Source organism: Cherax quadricarinatus, chromosome 34, assembly GCF_038502225.1.
Source record: "Cherax quadricarinatus isolate ZL_2023a chromosome 34, ASM3850222v1, whole genome shotgun sequence".
NCBI classification, from domain to species: Eukaryota; Metazoa; Arthropoda; class Malacostraca; order Decapoda; family Parastacidae; genus Cherax; species Cherax quadricarinatus.
The window spans coordinates 8,017,610-8,032,891 of NC_091325.1; the positions used below are offsets into that span (position 1 = coordinate 8,017,610).

The following is a 15,282-nucleotide window of genomic DNA, read 5'->3' on the forward strand; positions in this document are numbered from 1 at the left end:
CCTAAAGACGGTGCCGGATCAGCCGGGCTGTGGTTCGTACGTTGGATTGCGTTCGGCCAGCAGTAACAGCCTCGTTGATCAGGCCCTGATCCACCGAGAGACCTGGTCGTGGACCGGGCTGCGGGGGCGTTGATCCCCGGAATGCCCTCCAGGTAAACTCCAGGTAGTTACTGTTACTTAAATAAGTTTATTCAGGTACAGATACACATAAATACAGTTACATAGATTATCATACATAGCAGCATATGTGCAATTACCTAGAAAATTATCATCTTCCATGATAACTTGTCCCATATACAGCAGACGTGGAAATTGAGTGAAGATGTCTCCATTATCACAGATCATTTTGAGGATGTGGGTGGTTGTGAGGAAGATTCTTCCTCCTCCTCGACACCTCCCCTCCCCCCCCCATGAAAACTGAGTGCGGTTTACTCTTCACACCCTCACCTCATTCCCCATGACCCCACCCCTGGTCTCCCCATTCTCCTTCCCTGCCTCTACGCCATCATCCACCCGCTGCCCCGTCCCTCATCCTCCTCAGCCTAAACTTAAACCGTCCTCTCCTCTTTCCAAGTCTTTGTTAAACTCCCCCACCATTCCCCTCCCTCCAGCCCCTCACTTCATTCCACCCCCTCCCAAATACCTTCCTTCTCTTCCCCTACATTTAAATTTTCAAATTCTCTTCTAAATTCTCTTCAAATTCTCTTCTGAAGAGTTTCGAGAGTTTCTCTACTCACTGAGCACAATTAATACATCAACCTAAAAACACCCAAACTTAAAACAGCAATCTTAATACACCCAAACTTTATATACTCAACCTTAGAAGACTCAGTCTTAATACACTATACCAAATTTTAGAGAAGTAAATTAAGTCTCCTTTAGTGTGATAAAAGACGTCATATTTTAGGTTGTCACTTTCAGGATGGTACAAGGTGCACAATACACCTGTAAAACTAACTAGATTTGGAACATTTAGTGTGTGTGTGGTTACCTGGAGGTTACCTGGAGGTTATTCCGGGGATCAAAGCCCCCGCGGCCCGGTCCACGACCAGGCCTCCCGATGGATCAGGGCCTGATCAACTAGGCTGTTACTGCTGGCCGCACGCAGTCCGACGTACGAGCCACAGCCCGGCTGATCCGGCACCGACTTTAGGTATCTGTCCAGCTCTCTCTTGAAGGCAGCCAGGGGTTTATTGGCAATTCCCCTAATGCTTGATGGGAGGCTGTTGAACAGTTTTGGGCCCCGGACACTTATGGTGTTTTCTCTTAGTGTACCAATGGCGCCCCTACTTTTTATTGGCGGCATTTTGCATCGCCTGCCCAGTCTTTTACTTTCGTAGGGAGTGATTTCTGTGTGCAGATTTGGGACCATTCCTTCCAAGATTTTCCAAGTGTAGATTATGATATATCTCTCCCTCCTGCGTTCCAACGAGTACAAGTCAAGTGCTTCCAAGCGTTCCCAGTAGTTAAGGTGCTTGACAGAACTTATACGTGCAGTAAAGGATCTCTGTACACTCTCTAGATCTGCGATTTCACCTGCTTTGTATGGAGATGTTAATGTACAGCAGTATTCCAGCCTGTGTGTGTGTGTGTGTGTGTGTGTGTGTGTGTGTGTGTGTGTGTGTGTGTGTGTGTGTGTGTGTGTGTGTGTGTGTGTGTGTTTGTGTGTGTGTGTGTGTGTGTGTATACTCACCTGTTTGTGGTTGCAGGGGTCGAGTCACAGTTCATAGCCCCTTCTCTTCAATGGTCACTACTATGGTCACTAAGGTCACTAAGTTCTGTCAAACACCTTAACTACTGGGAACGCTTGGAAGCACTTGACTTGTACTCGTTGGAACACAGGAGGGAGAGATATATCATAATCTACACTTGGAAAATCCTGGAAGGAATGGTCCCAAATCTGCACACAGAAATCACTCCCTACAAAAGTAAAAGACTGGGCAGGCGGTGCAAAATGCCCCCAATTAAAAGTAGGGGCGCCATTGGTACACTAAAGGAAAACACCATAAGTGTCCGGGGCCCAAGACTGTTCAACAGCCTCCCATCAAGCATTAGGGGAATTGCCAATAAACCCCTGGCTGCCTTCAAGAGAGAGCTGGGCAGATACCTAAAGTCACTGCCGGATCAGCCGGGCTGTGGCTCGTACGTTGGACTGCGTGCGGCCAGCAGTAACAGCCTGGTTGATCAGGCCCTGATCCATCGGGAGGCCTGGTCATGGACCGGGCCGCGGGGGCGTTGATTCCCGGAATAACCTCCAGGTAATCTCCAGGTAGGTCCACTCCCTGCTCCATGAGCTTTATCGTATGTCTTCTTAAATGTATGGATCCTGCCTCCACTACATCACTCTCCAGATTGTTCCACTTCCTATTTGTACTCACTTCCTATTGTGTGTGTGTGTGTGTGTGTAGTCACCTATTTGTACTCACCTATTTGTGGTTGCAGGGGTCGATTCATAGCTCCTGGCCCCGCCTCTTCGCTGATTGTTACTAGGTCCTCTCTCTCCCTGCCCCATGAGCTTTATCATACCTTGCCTTAAAACTATGTATGGTTCCCGCCTCCACTACATCACTTTCTAGGCTATTCCACGGCCTGACTACTCTATGACTGAAGAAATACTTCCTAACATCCCTTTGATTCATCTGAGTCTTCAACTTCCAATTGTGACCTCTTGTGTCTGTGTCCCATCTCTGGAACATCCCGTCTTTGTGTGTGTGTGTGTGTGTGTGTGTGTGTGTGTGTGTGTGTGTGTGTGTGTGTGTGTGTGTGTGTGTGTGTGTGTATGTATTTATTCGCCAGTTTTTGATTGCGTGGGGTTGCGACTCGGTTCCCTGCTTCTAGAATTGCTTTGACTGGATATACTGGTTTCCTATCTCTTGGACCTACTTTACCTAGTCTCGAAACTGTGTATTATCTTCGCCTCCTCCAATCTCTCATCCAATTAAGAACATAAGAACATAAGAACGAAGGAACACTGCAGAAGGCCTACTGGCCCATGCGAGGCAGGTCCAAGTCTCCTACCGGCTTAAGCCAATGTGTGTGCGTGAGCATGTGCGTATGTATGCACGCCCTGAAGAAGTCTGTTAGATCCCAGCTGTTTCCCCACAAGGCCGAGAGATGCAGACTGGGGCAGCCAGCAGGTGGTCGAGTCCACCTCCTAGAAAAACCCCGCATCATTTTTCCCCCTGACTGTCTTGAGGCGAGACGCCTCTCTGTGTATGCCTCCACGCTGGCAGCCACCATCAGTAAGCTGGTAACAAATCCCACTATGTCTGGCGGAGACTCAAGCCGGGAATATTGAGTGTAAAAACAGGCCGTGGCAACCAGCTGGGGAGGTCTTGGGGGAGAGGAGGTATAGTGTGTTTCAATCGTCAAGTGTCCAGCGTGGGTCCCGGACCGTCTCTCTCTCTCTGTGATTCCTCCCTTCCCTCTCGACTGTGATTTCCCCATGTTGTGATACGACAGTGATTTTTTCTCCTAGTTTGAGGCTGCGACCCCGCTGGGGTGTGTTTAGTGATGGTGAGACTACTGAGGTGCTGATGAGTGTTGTTGACACAGTGATTGTTAATAACATTAATGAACATTGCTAAGTGATTTAATTAGTTAATTTGACGTATCATCCACGCGCTGGGACGGAGGATCAGAGTGTAAGTTAAATTGACTTATTTCTACCTTAACCCCCCCCCCCCCTCAAGGAAGGTTCCTTGATGTTGGTGAGGGGCTCTTGATTGAGGGAATTGGATCTGTGCTCCAGTTCCCCGAATTAAGCCTGAATGCCTTCCACATCCCCCCCCCAGGCGCTGTATAATCCTCCGGGTTTAGCGCTTCCCCCTTGATTATAATAATAATAATAATCTACCTTAACCCAAATGTCATGCTTGGTACACACACACACACACACACACACACACACACACACACACACACACACACACACACACACACACACACACACACACACACACATACACACGTACGTACGTACGTACGTTTGGTAGCTAAATAAACAAAAATAATAATCCAAACCAGTCTCTTGTAACTTTTCGGTACTCTACTAAAATACGTATCCAAGTCATAAACATTTTTTATATTTTTGTAAGATTATATTACGGTATATTACGGTATATTACGGTATATTAAGGTATATTACGGTATATTACGGTATATTACGGTATATTACGGTATATTACGGTATATTACGGTATATTACGGTATATTCAGTTCTGGAAGACATTCTGAGAATATTCTTCTTCGTCTTCGAGGACGACGAGATCTGTCGTAAGATGGGAAGGAAGAAGGATAAGGAAGGATGGAAATAACTGGAAAAGGATGGGGAGGAGGGGAAGAGGAGGAATCAAGGCAAGTGGCCTGAGAATATTGAAAGTATGTAATTAGCGAATAATTATGCTTAAATTTCTCTCGTTCGTGTTTTTTTAATATTTAAATTTAGGTGCGAATCTCGTAAAATTATTGAGAAAAAATAATTATATAATTAAACACAGACACAACGAAAAAACGGGGCCAGGAGCTGTGACTCGGCCCCCACATGTAGGTGAGCGAGCACGCGCGCGCACACATATAGGCAAAATACACACACACACACACACACACACACACACACACACACACACACACACACACACACACACACACACACACACACACGTGTTTATGTGTGCGTGTACTCACCTAATTGTACTCACCTAATTGTGGTTGCAGGGATCGAGACTCAGCTCCTGGCCCCGCCTCCTCACTGATCGCTACTAGGTGTGTGTGTACTCACCTAGTTGAGGTTGCAGGGGTCGAGTCCAAGCTCCTGGCCCCGAGTGTGTGTGTGTACTCACCTATTTGTACTCACCTATTTGTGGTTGCAGGGGTCGAGTCCTAGCTCCTGGCCCCGCTTCTTCACCGGTTGCTACTAGGCCCTCTCTCTCCCCGCTCCATGAGCTTTATCAAACCTCGTCTTAAAACTGTGTATGGTTCCTGCCTCCACTACGTCATTTTCTAGGCTATTCCACTGCCTTACAACTCTATGACTGAAGAAATACTTCCTACTATCTCTCTGACTCATTTGTGTCTTCAACTTCCAATTGTGGCCTCTTGTTTCTGTGTCCCCTCCCTGGAACATCCTGTCTTTGTCCACCTTGTCTATTCCACGCAGTATTTTATATGTCGTTATCATGTCTCCCCTGACCCTCCTGTCCTCCAGTGTGGTCAGGCCGATTTCCCTTAATCTTTCTTCATAGGACATTCCCCTTAGCTCTGGAACTAACCTTGTCGCAAACCTTTGTACTTTCTCTAGTTTCTTGACGTGCTTTATCAAGTGCGGGTTCCAAACAGGTGCATACTCCAGTATGGGCCTGACATACACGGTGTACAGTGTCTTGAATGATTCCTTACTAAGGTATCGGAATGCTGTTCTCAGGTTTGCCAGGCGCCCATATGCTGCAGCAGTTATCTGATTGATGTGTGCTTCCGGAGACATGCTCGGTGTTATACTCACCCCAAGATCTTTCTCATTGAGTGAGGTTTGTGTGTGTGTGTGTGTGTGTGTGTGTGTGTGTGTGTGTGTGTGTGTGTGTGTGTGTGTGTGTGTGTTATAGGAAAGTTATATCAGTGCTTATGTTTCCCGAGAAACATTTTCTTTAAAAGTTTGTTGAGGTACAGGTACACATAAGGGCAATTATCACACCTAGTAACATGTGTAACTTACCAAACATAACTCGTGAAAGTCAGGCTGACTTCCTTCCACTGGGGCCCTTATAAAATTTTAATACTTAAGGCCAGCTGTAAGATACAGTAGAAGTCAGTCACGATTAAAACCTTAAAAATTAAGATGGCTAAGTTACTCAGTTGTGTGAAAATCATTACTGTAAAAGGTGTTTATATAATTTTATGACGGAAAATTGTTTTGGGGTCAGATTTGGAACACTTAAGCTTATCTGAAACGCTTGGAAGCACTTGACTTGTACTCGTTGGAACGCAGGAGGGAGAGATATATCATAATCTACACTTGGAAAATCTTGGAAGGAATGGTCCCAAATCTGCACACAGAAATCACTCCCTACGAAAGTAAAAGACCGGGCGGGCGATGCAAAATGCCCCCAATAAAAAGAAGGGGCGCCATTGGTACACTAAGGGAAAACACCATAAGTGTCCGGGGCCCAAGACTGTTCAACAGCCTCCCATCAAGCATTAGGGGAATTGCCAATAAACCCCTGGCTGCCTTCAAGAGAGCGCTGGACAAATACCTAAAGTCAGTGCCGGATCAGCCGGGCTGTGGCTCGTACGTTGGACTGCGTGCGGCCAGCAGTAACAGCCTAGTTGATCAGGCCCTGATCCATCGGGAGGCCTGGTCATGGACCGGGCCGCGGGGGCGTTGATCCCCGGAATAACTTCCAGGTAACCCGTTTCCCACTGAGGCAGCGTGACCCGAAAAATAAGAAACACTTTCATCCTCACTCATATATATATATATATATATATATATATATATATATATATATATATATATATATATATATATATATATATATATATATATATGAACTACTACACCAACAATTGTTGGTGTAGTGGTTAGAATATCATGAGTTTTGACATGCTTTCATAGGAAGCGGGCTAAAACAACATAGGCTCGATCCCCGGCTAGTTGCACTGCAGTAGGTCTATTGATCCATGTAGGCAGTGCCAAATCACTTCCACCCACATTCCATTAAGTACCCGTTCATCGTCTTTTACAGCACAATCTCTTAATTATTGACATTACTGTTGTTAGGACACTTAACTCTGACATATGTATGTCTACTGTTCTCTATTCGAGCTATATTTATATTTTTTTTCCCACAGTGTTAAGTTATAATTGGCTAATTATATGGATAGAGCTCAACGTATTCTAACCTAACTTAACGAACCTAACTTGACACAGGATACCAAGAGATTTGCTGCAAACCTTTTATGAAAAATCCACACGGATTATTTTGGGAGTTAAGAGAATGAGTTAATTTTTAAAGTTACCAGAAGTTCTGGCTTGTGTGAGGCTACTTGAGTGTGTGTTCCACACATCAAAACTCTACTTTTCTGTATCCTCTCTAAATCTAATTTTTTTTAATTTCCAAAACGTTATTTAAATCCTTTTTTTTATTCCTTTTTATCCACCATCCCTTCTAATTTTACGCCTCTCCAGAGACCGCAGCTATACTGATTTACTGAATGTTATTAATATAGGCTGTATAGCATATAGCTGTGTAGCAGTAAGGATCTATCCCAGGCTGAATCCTGGGAGAGTGGAGACTCTGACTTGTTTCTTCACACATGTTGCCCCAATTCATCTACCTTTATCTCTGATATAATTTTGATGAGTTCCGAGGGTCTTTCTACTCCCGAAGTCCAGCCATGGGTCAGGGTCGTCTGGTGCTAGCCTGGTCAACCAGGCTGTTGTTGCTGGTGGCCCACTGCCACACGTATCTATCATAGCCTGGTTGATCTAGCACCTGGTGATGATACCTGTCCAATTTCCTCTTGAAGATTTCTACATTTATCCCAGCAGTGTTTCTGATATTTTCTGGTAAAATGTTGAATAATCTGGGTCCACGGATGGAAAAGATCTTACCGGAAATATGCCATATTATTTGACTTTCGTGGGTAATTAATCACAAGAAAGTTTCTAGCGTGTAGTTGATAAGGTCCTGATCGACCGTGAGGGCCTGATCACAAGGTGTTGATCAGGTCCTGATCCACCGTGAGGCCTGGTCACAAGGTGTTGATCAGGTCCTGATCCATCGCGAGGTCTTGTCACGAGGTGTTGATCAGGTGCTGATCCACCTTGAGGTCTGGTCACGAGGTGTTGATCAGGGGCTGATCCACCTTGAGGTCTGGTCACGAGGTGTTAATCAGGTCCTGGTCCACCTTGAGGTCTTGTCACGAAATGTTGATCAGGTCCTGATCCACCTTGAGGTCTGGTCACGAGGTGTTGATCAGGTGTTGATCCACATTGAGATCTGGTCACGAGGTGTTGATCAGGTGCTGATCCACCTTGAGATCTGGTCACGAGGTGTTGATCAGGTCCTGATCCACCTTGAGATCTGGTCACGAGGTGTTTATCAGGTCCTGATCCACCTTGAGATTTGGTCACGTGGTGTTTATCAGATCCTGATCCACCTTGAGATCTGGTCACGAGGTGTTTATCAGATCCTGATCCACCTTGAGATCTGGTCACGAGGTGTTTATCAGATCCTGATCCACCTTGAGATCTGGTCACGAGGTGTTTATCAGATCCTGATCCACCTTGAGATCTGGTCACGAGGTGTTGATCAGATCCTGATCCACCTTGAGATCTGGTCACGAGGTGTTTATCAGATCCTGATCCACATTGAGATCTGGTCACGAGGTGTTTATCAGATCCTGATCCACCTTGAGATCTGGTCACGAGGTGTTGATCAGATCCTGATCCACCTTGAGATCTGGTCACGAGGTGTTTATCAGATCCTGATCCACCTTGAGATCTTGTCACGAGGTGTTTATCAGATCCTGATCCACCTTGAGATCTGGTCACGAGGTGTTTATCAGATCCTGATCCACCTTGAGATCTGGTCACGAGGTGTTTATCAGATCCTGATCCACCTTGAGATCTGGTCACGAGGTGTTTATCAGATCCTGATCCACCTTGAGATCTGGTCACGAGGTGTTTATCAGATCCTGATCCACCTTGAGATCTGGTCACGAGGTGTTTATCAGATCCTGATCCACCTTGAGATCTGGTCACGAGGTGTTTATCAGATCCTGATCCACCTTGAGATCTGGTCACGAGGTGTTTATCAGATCCTGATCCACCTTGAGATCTGGTCACGAGGTGTTTATCAGATCCTGATGCACCTTGAGATCTGGTCACGAGGTGTTTATCAGATCCTGATCCACCTTGAGATCTGGTCACGAGGGGTTTATCAGATCCTGATCCACCTTGAGATCTGGTCACGAGGTGCTTATCAGATCCTGATCCATCTTGAGATCTGGTCACGAGGTGTTTATCAGATCCTGATCCACCTTGAGATCTGGTCACGAGGTGTTTATCAGATCCTGATCCACCTTGAGATCTGGTCACGAGGTGTTTATCAGATCCTGATCCACCTTGAGATCTGGTCACGAGGTGTTTATCAGATCCTGATCCACCTTGAGATCTGGTCACGAGGTGTTTATCAGATCCTGATCCACCTTGAGATCTGGTCACGAGGTGTTTATCAGATCCTGATCCACCTTGAGATCTGGTCACGAGGTGTTTATCAGATCCTGATCCACCTTGAGATCTGGTCACGAGGTGTTTATCAGATCCTGATCCACCTTGAGATCTGGTCACGAGGTGTTTATCAGATCCTGATCCACCTTGAGATCTGGTCACGAGGTGTTTATCAGATCCTGATCCACATTGAGATCTGGTCACGAGGTGTTTATCAGATCCTGATCCACATTGAGATCTGGTCACGAGGTGTTTATCAGATCCTGATCCACATTGAGATCTGGTCACGAGGTGTTTATCAGATCCTGATCCACATTGAGATCTGGTCACGAGGTGTTTATCAGATCCTGATCCACCTTGAGATCTGGTCACGAGGTGTTTATCAGATCCTGATCCACCTTGAGATCTGGTCACGAGGTGTTTATCAGATCCTGATCCACCTTGAGATCTGGTCACGAGGTGTTTATCAGATCCTGATCCACCTTGAGATCTGGTCACGAGGTGTTTATCAGATCCTGATCCACCTTGAGATCTGGTCACGAGGTGAGCTCTTACACTTAGTCCTGCATTTTGTGTTTTTACACATCAGTTTTACAGTCTAAGAGCTGATATTCTACCTTAGTTCATTTCAAAACTCATTCCTATCTAAGGTATACTAACACTCCCTGAGACGCGACCCACAACAGTCGACTAACACCCACGTACCTCCTGGGACGCGACCCACAACAGTCGACTAACACCCACGTACCTCCTGGGACGCGACCCACAACAGTCGACTAACACCCACGTACCTCCTGGGACGCGACCCACAACAGTCGACTAACACCCACGTACCTCCTGGGACGCGACCCACAACAGTCGACTAACACCCACGTACCTCCTGGGACGCGACCCACAACAGTCGACTAACACCCACGTACCTCCTGGGACGCGACCCACAACAGTCGACTAACACCCACGTACCTCCTGGGACGCGACCCACAACAGTCGACTAACACCCACGTACCTCCTGGGACGCGACCCACAACAGTCGACTAACACCCACGTACCTCCTGGGACGCGACCCACAACAGTCGACTAACACCCACGTACCTCCTGGGACGCGACCCACAACAGTCGACTAACACCCACGTACCTCCTGGGACGCGACCCACAACAGTCGACTAACACCCACGTACCTCCTGGGACGCGACCCACAACAGTCGACTAACACCCACGTACCTCCTGGGACGCGACCCACAACAGTCGACTAACACCCACGTACCTCCTGGGACGCGACCCACAACAGTCGACTAACACCCACGTACCTCCTGGGACGGGACCCACAACAGTCGACTAACACCCACGTACCTCCTGGGACGCGACCCACAACAGTCGACTAACACCCACGTACCTCCTGGGACGCGACCCACAACAGTCGACTAACACCCACGTACCTCCTGGGACGGGACCCACAACAGTCGACTAACACCCACGTACCTCCTGGGACGCGACCCACAACAGTCGACTAACACCCACGTACCTCCTGGGACGCGACCCACAACAGTCGACTAACACCCACGTACCTCCTGGGACGCGACCCACAACAGTCGACTAACTTTTAACTAGATGAACAGGGTCAGCAGGTTTAAAAAAAAATGTCCAATTGGAATCTGCATGAAAATGACATCCACAGGAGATACGGAAAGCCTCCAAACCAATGTAAACTAAATCCTCCAGTGGGCCACTGTTAAGACTATGATGTTCAATGAGGACAATTTCAGTTGTTGCGCCATGGAAGAATGGAAGAAATGGAAACAATATCAGAGACTTGGGAGTGACAATGTCAGGAGATCTCACGTTTAAGGAGCTTAACAACGTTATTATGAAAACTACAAGTAAAAATAATAGGTTGGATAACTAGAACCATCAAAAGAAGGGATGCCAATCCAATGATGACTCTATTGGTCACTCGTTTTCTCTAAGCTGGAGTACTGTATTTTCGTATATTAATGACCCCCTTCAAGGCAGGCGGAATTTTCTGAGCTCGTATAAACTCAGTCAAGCACCTAAATTACCGGGGGCGTTTGAAGTCCCTAAAAGCGTACTTCTTAGAACGTAAGCGAGAAAGATATATCATAATCTACAAGTGGAAGATACTGGAGGGATTGGTCCCAAACCTACATACCGAAATTACTGGTTATGAACACAATAGGCTGGGCAGACGGTGCAGGATACCTCCAGTGAAAACCAGGAGAACGATGAGTACACAGAGAGAACTTAGTAAGTGTTAATGGACCAGGACTCTTCAGTGCTCTCCACTCACGCATAAGTAGGATTACCAACAAATTCCTAGCTCTCTTCAGGAGGTAACTTGACGGATTCCTCATAACAGTTCCTGATCAACTGGATTTTGGTGCATACGTTGGTCTGCGGGTACTAACAGTCTGATCGATCAGGTCAACAACCAGGAAGTCTTGTCTGCGACCGGGCCGCGGGAGCTACCTGGAGGTTACCTGGAGGTTATTCCGGGGATCAACGCCCCCGCGGCCCTGTCCATGACCAGGCCTCCCGATGGATCAGGGCCTGATCAACTAGGCTGTTACGGCTGGCCGCACGCAGTCCAACGTACGAGCCACAGCCCGGCTGATCCGGCACTGACTTTAGGTATCTGTCCAGCTCTCTCTTGAAGGCAGCCAGGGGTTTATTGGCAATTCCCCTAATGCTTGATGGGAGGCTGTTGAACAGTTTTGGGCCCCGGACACTTATGGTGTTTTCCCTTAGTGTACCAATGGCGCCCCTACTTTTTATTGGGGGCATTTTGCATCGCCTGCCCAGTCTTTTACTATCGTAGGGAGTGATTTCTGTGTGCAGATTTGGGACCATTCCTTCCAAGATTTTCCAAGTGTAGATTATGATATATCTCTCCCTCCTGCGTTCCAACGAGTACAAGTCAAGTGCTTCCAAGCGTTCCCAGTAGTTAAGGTGCTTGACAGAACTTATACGTGCAATAAAGGATCTCTGTACACTCTAGATCTGCGATTTCACCTGCTTTGAATGGAGATGTTAATGTACAGCAGTATTCCAGCCTAGAGAGAACAAGTGATTTGAAAAGGATCATCATGGGCTTGGCATCTCTCGTTTTGAAAGTTCTCATTATCCATCCTATCATTTTCTTTGCACGTGCGATCGTGGCACTGTTGTGATCCTTGAAAGTGAGATCCTCAGACATTACTACTCCCAGGTCCCTTACATTATTTTTCCGCTCTATTGTATGGCCGGAGTCAGTAGTATACTCTGTTCTAGTTATTATCTCCTCCAGTTTTCCATAACGGAGTAGTTGGAATTTGTCCTCATTGAACATCATATTGTTTACCGTTGCCCACTGGAAAACTTTGTTTATATCTTCTTGGAGGTTAACCGCGTCCTCAGCAGATGACAGCCTCATGCAGATCCTAGTATCATCCGCAAAGGATGATACGGTGCTGTGGTGTATATCTCTGTTTATGTCTGATATGAGGATAAGGAATAAGATGGGGGCGAGTACTGTGCCTTGTAGAACAGAGCTCTTCACTATGGCAGCCTCCGATTTAACTCTGTTGACCACTACTCTTTGTGTTCGATTTGTTAGGAAGTTGAAGATCTATCTCCCCACTTTCCCAGTTATTCCTTTAGCACGTATTTTATGGGCTATTACGCCATGATCGCATTTGTCAAATGCTTTTGCAAAGTCTGTGTATATTACATCTGCATTCTGATTTTCTTCCAGTGCATCCAAGGCCATGTCATAGTGATCCAGTAGTTGTGAGAGGCAGGAGCGACCTGCCCTGAACCCATGTTGCCCTGGATTGTGCAGATTTTGGGAATCCAGGTGATTTGCAATCCTGCTTCTTAGCACTCTTTCAAAGATTTTTATGATGTGGGACGTCAGAGCTATTGGTGTATAGTTATTAGTTAATGCTTTGCTGCCACCTTTATGGAGTGGGGCTATATCCGTTGTTTTAAGTGACTGTGGAATTTCACCCATGTCCGAGCTCCTCCTCCATAGTGTACTTAGGGCACGCGAGAGGGGTTTCTTGCAGTTCTTAATGAAAACAGAGTTCCACGAGTCTGGGCCCGGGGCTGAGTGCATAGGCATGTTGTCAATGGCTTTTTCGAAATCTATCGGAGTTAGGGTAATGTCGGAAATCTGGCATACATTTATGGAGCTTTGAGGCTCATTCATGAAGAAATCATTTTTGTCGTCGATCCTCAGACTGATTAGTGGTTCACTAAACACAGAGTCGTACTGGGATTTCAATATTTCACTCATTTCCTTGTCATCTGTATAAGTCCCATCCTGTCTGAGTAAGGGCCCGATACTAGATGTGGTATTTGCCTTGTTTTTGGCATATGAAAAGAAATATTTTGAATTTCTTTCAATTTCACTAATAGCTTTAAGCTCCTCCTGCCTCTCCTGGTTCCTGTAAGAGTCATTTAGCTTAAGTTCGATAGTTTCCACTTCCCTGGTCAGCGCCTCCTTTCGTGTATCAGATATTCTAGCACTCCTGAGGAGCTCAGTGACTCTTCGTCGTCTTCTGTAGAGGGAGCGTCTTTTTCTCTTGAGTTTACTCCTGCTCTTCTTCTTTCTTAGGGGAATATGCCTAGAACATGCTTCGGCTACCAGGAAGTTGATCCTTTCAAGGCACTGGTTTGGATCCATGTCATTTAAGACATCTTCCCAACATGTTTCGTTTAGGACATGGTTTACCTGGTCCCAGTTGATGTTCTTGTTGTTGAAGTTGTATTTTGTGAAGACACCTTCACAGGTACATGCATTCTGCTGATCAGGACCCCTATGCATGTACGTCTGGACTTCGATTAGATTGTGATCGGAATTAGTTGTTTTTTATATTCTTATGTCTCTTATCAGGTCCTCATTATTTGTGAAGATAAGGTCAAGTGTGTTTTCTAGTCTTGTTGGCTCCACTATCTGCTGGCTTAAGGTGTGTTTTTCGCAGAGACTTAGTAGCTCATGTGTGTGTGACCTTTGATCTGCGCTACCTCCGGGGATTGTTTCAGCTATAACATTATTTGCTACATTCTTCCATTTTGTATGCCTTAGGTTGAAATCACCAAGCAGTAAGATGTTTGGGGATGGAGCTGGAAGGTTTTCCAAACAGTAATAAATTTTCAGTAGCTGTTCCTTGAACTGTTGTGAGGTTGCATCTGGTGGCTTGTATACAACCACAATGACTAGGTTTTGGTTCTCGATCTTTATTGATAGAACTTCAACTACCTCATTTGTGGTGTTCAGCAACTCCGTGCAGATAAGGGACTCTTTGACATACAGGCCAACCCCCCCTTGTTGCCTGTTTTTTTCTGTCGCATCTAAAAAGGTTGTAACCACTTATCCATATTTCACTGTCAAAGTGATCTTTTGTGTGAGTCTCTGTGAAGGCTGCAAACATTGCATTAGACTCCTCTAGAAGTCCACTGATAAAAGGTATTTTGTTGTTGGTGGATGGCTTAAGGCCCTGTATATTAGCAAATATGAACGAGGTTGTATTCTGTGTTTGTTGGGGGGATTTTGTTATTGGCATCAGTAGTTGTAATTCTGGAGGGCCATGGGTGGCCACTGGCTGCGCCTCCAGTCCAACAAGGCTCCAAGGTGGTGGACTATTTTTGTTATTTCCTTCCATTTTCTTTTTTCGTTTCCTGCCACTAAAAAATCACCTGGCGGTAACCTTCGGAAGCAACTCCGGATAAACTCTGGGCAAACTTTTGCACCCGTGACGGGGATCGAGCCACGGACCCTCAGTATGTAAGCTGACTTGAAATAGCCTTGGCATACCCATCTTGAACCTCCTGCAAGGAAGTCTACCAGGAGTCTATCTGGAGGGTGTTCCTAAGGTCAACACCCCGGGGCCCAGTCCTTGACCAGGCCTCCTGATGAACCAGGCTGCTACTGCTGGCCGCACGTAATCCAGCATACGAACCACATCCTTGCTGATCGGGTACTGACTTCAGTAGCTCCCACTGTGTCATTATTCAGTCAGTCCCACAGATTTCCAACTTCATCTTTTACATCGTCG

General features: G+C 46.3%; 1 protein-coding gene across 5 annotated transcripts in view; it reads left to right on the forward strand.

Annotated features, from left to right (window-relative positions):
• Positions 1 to 15,282, forward strand: part of LOC128693682 (transforming protein p54/c-ets-1) — a 496,563-nt gene that overhangs the window by 52,192 nt on the left and 429,089 nt on the right. For 2 of the 5 annotated variants that reach the window (XM_070091148.1, XM_070091149.1), the window contains exon 1: positions 3,351 to 3,644. The exons of the other annotated variants lie outside the window; for them this stretch is intronic. The gene's annotated coding sequence lies outside the window, so the exon portion shown is untranslated. Of the gene's footprint in view, positions 1 to 3,350; positions 3,645 to 15,282 lie in introns of those variants that run through there. 5 annotated transcript variants of the gene reach the window in all.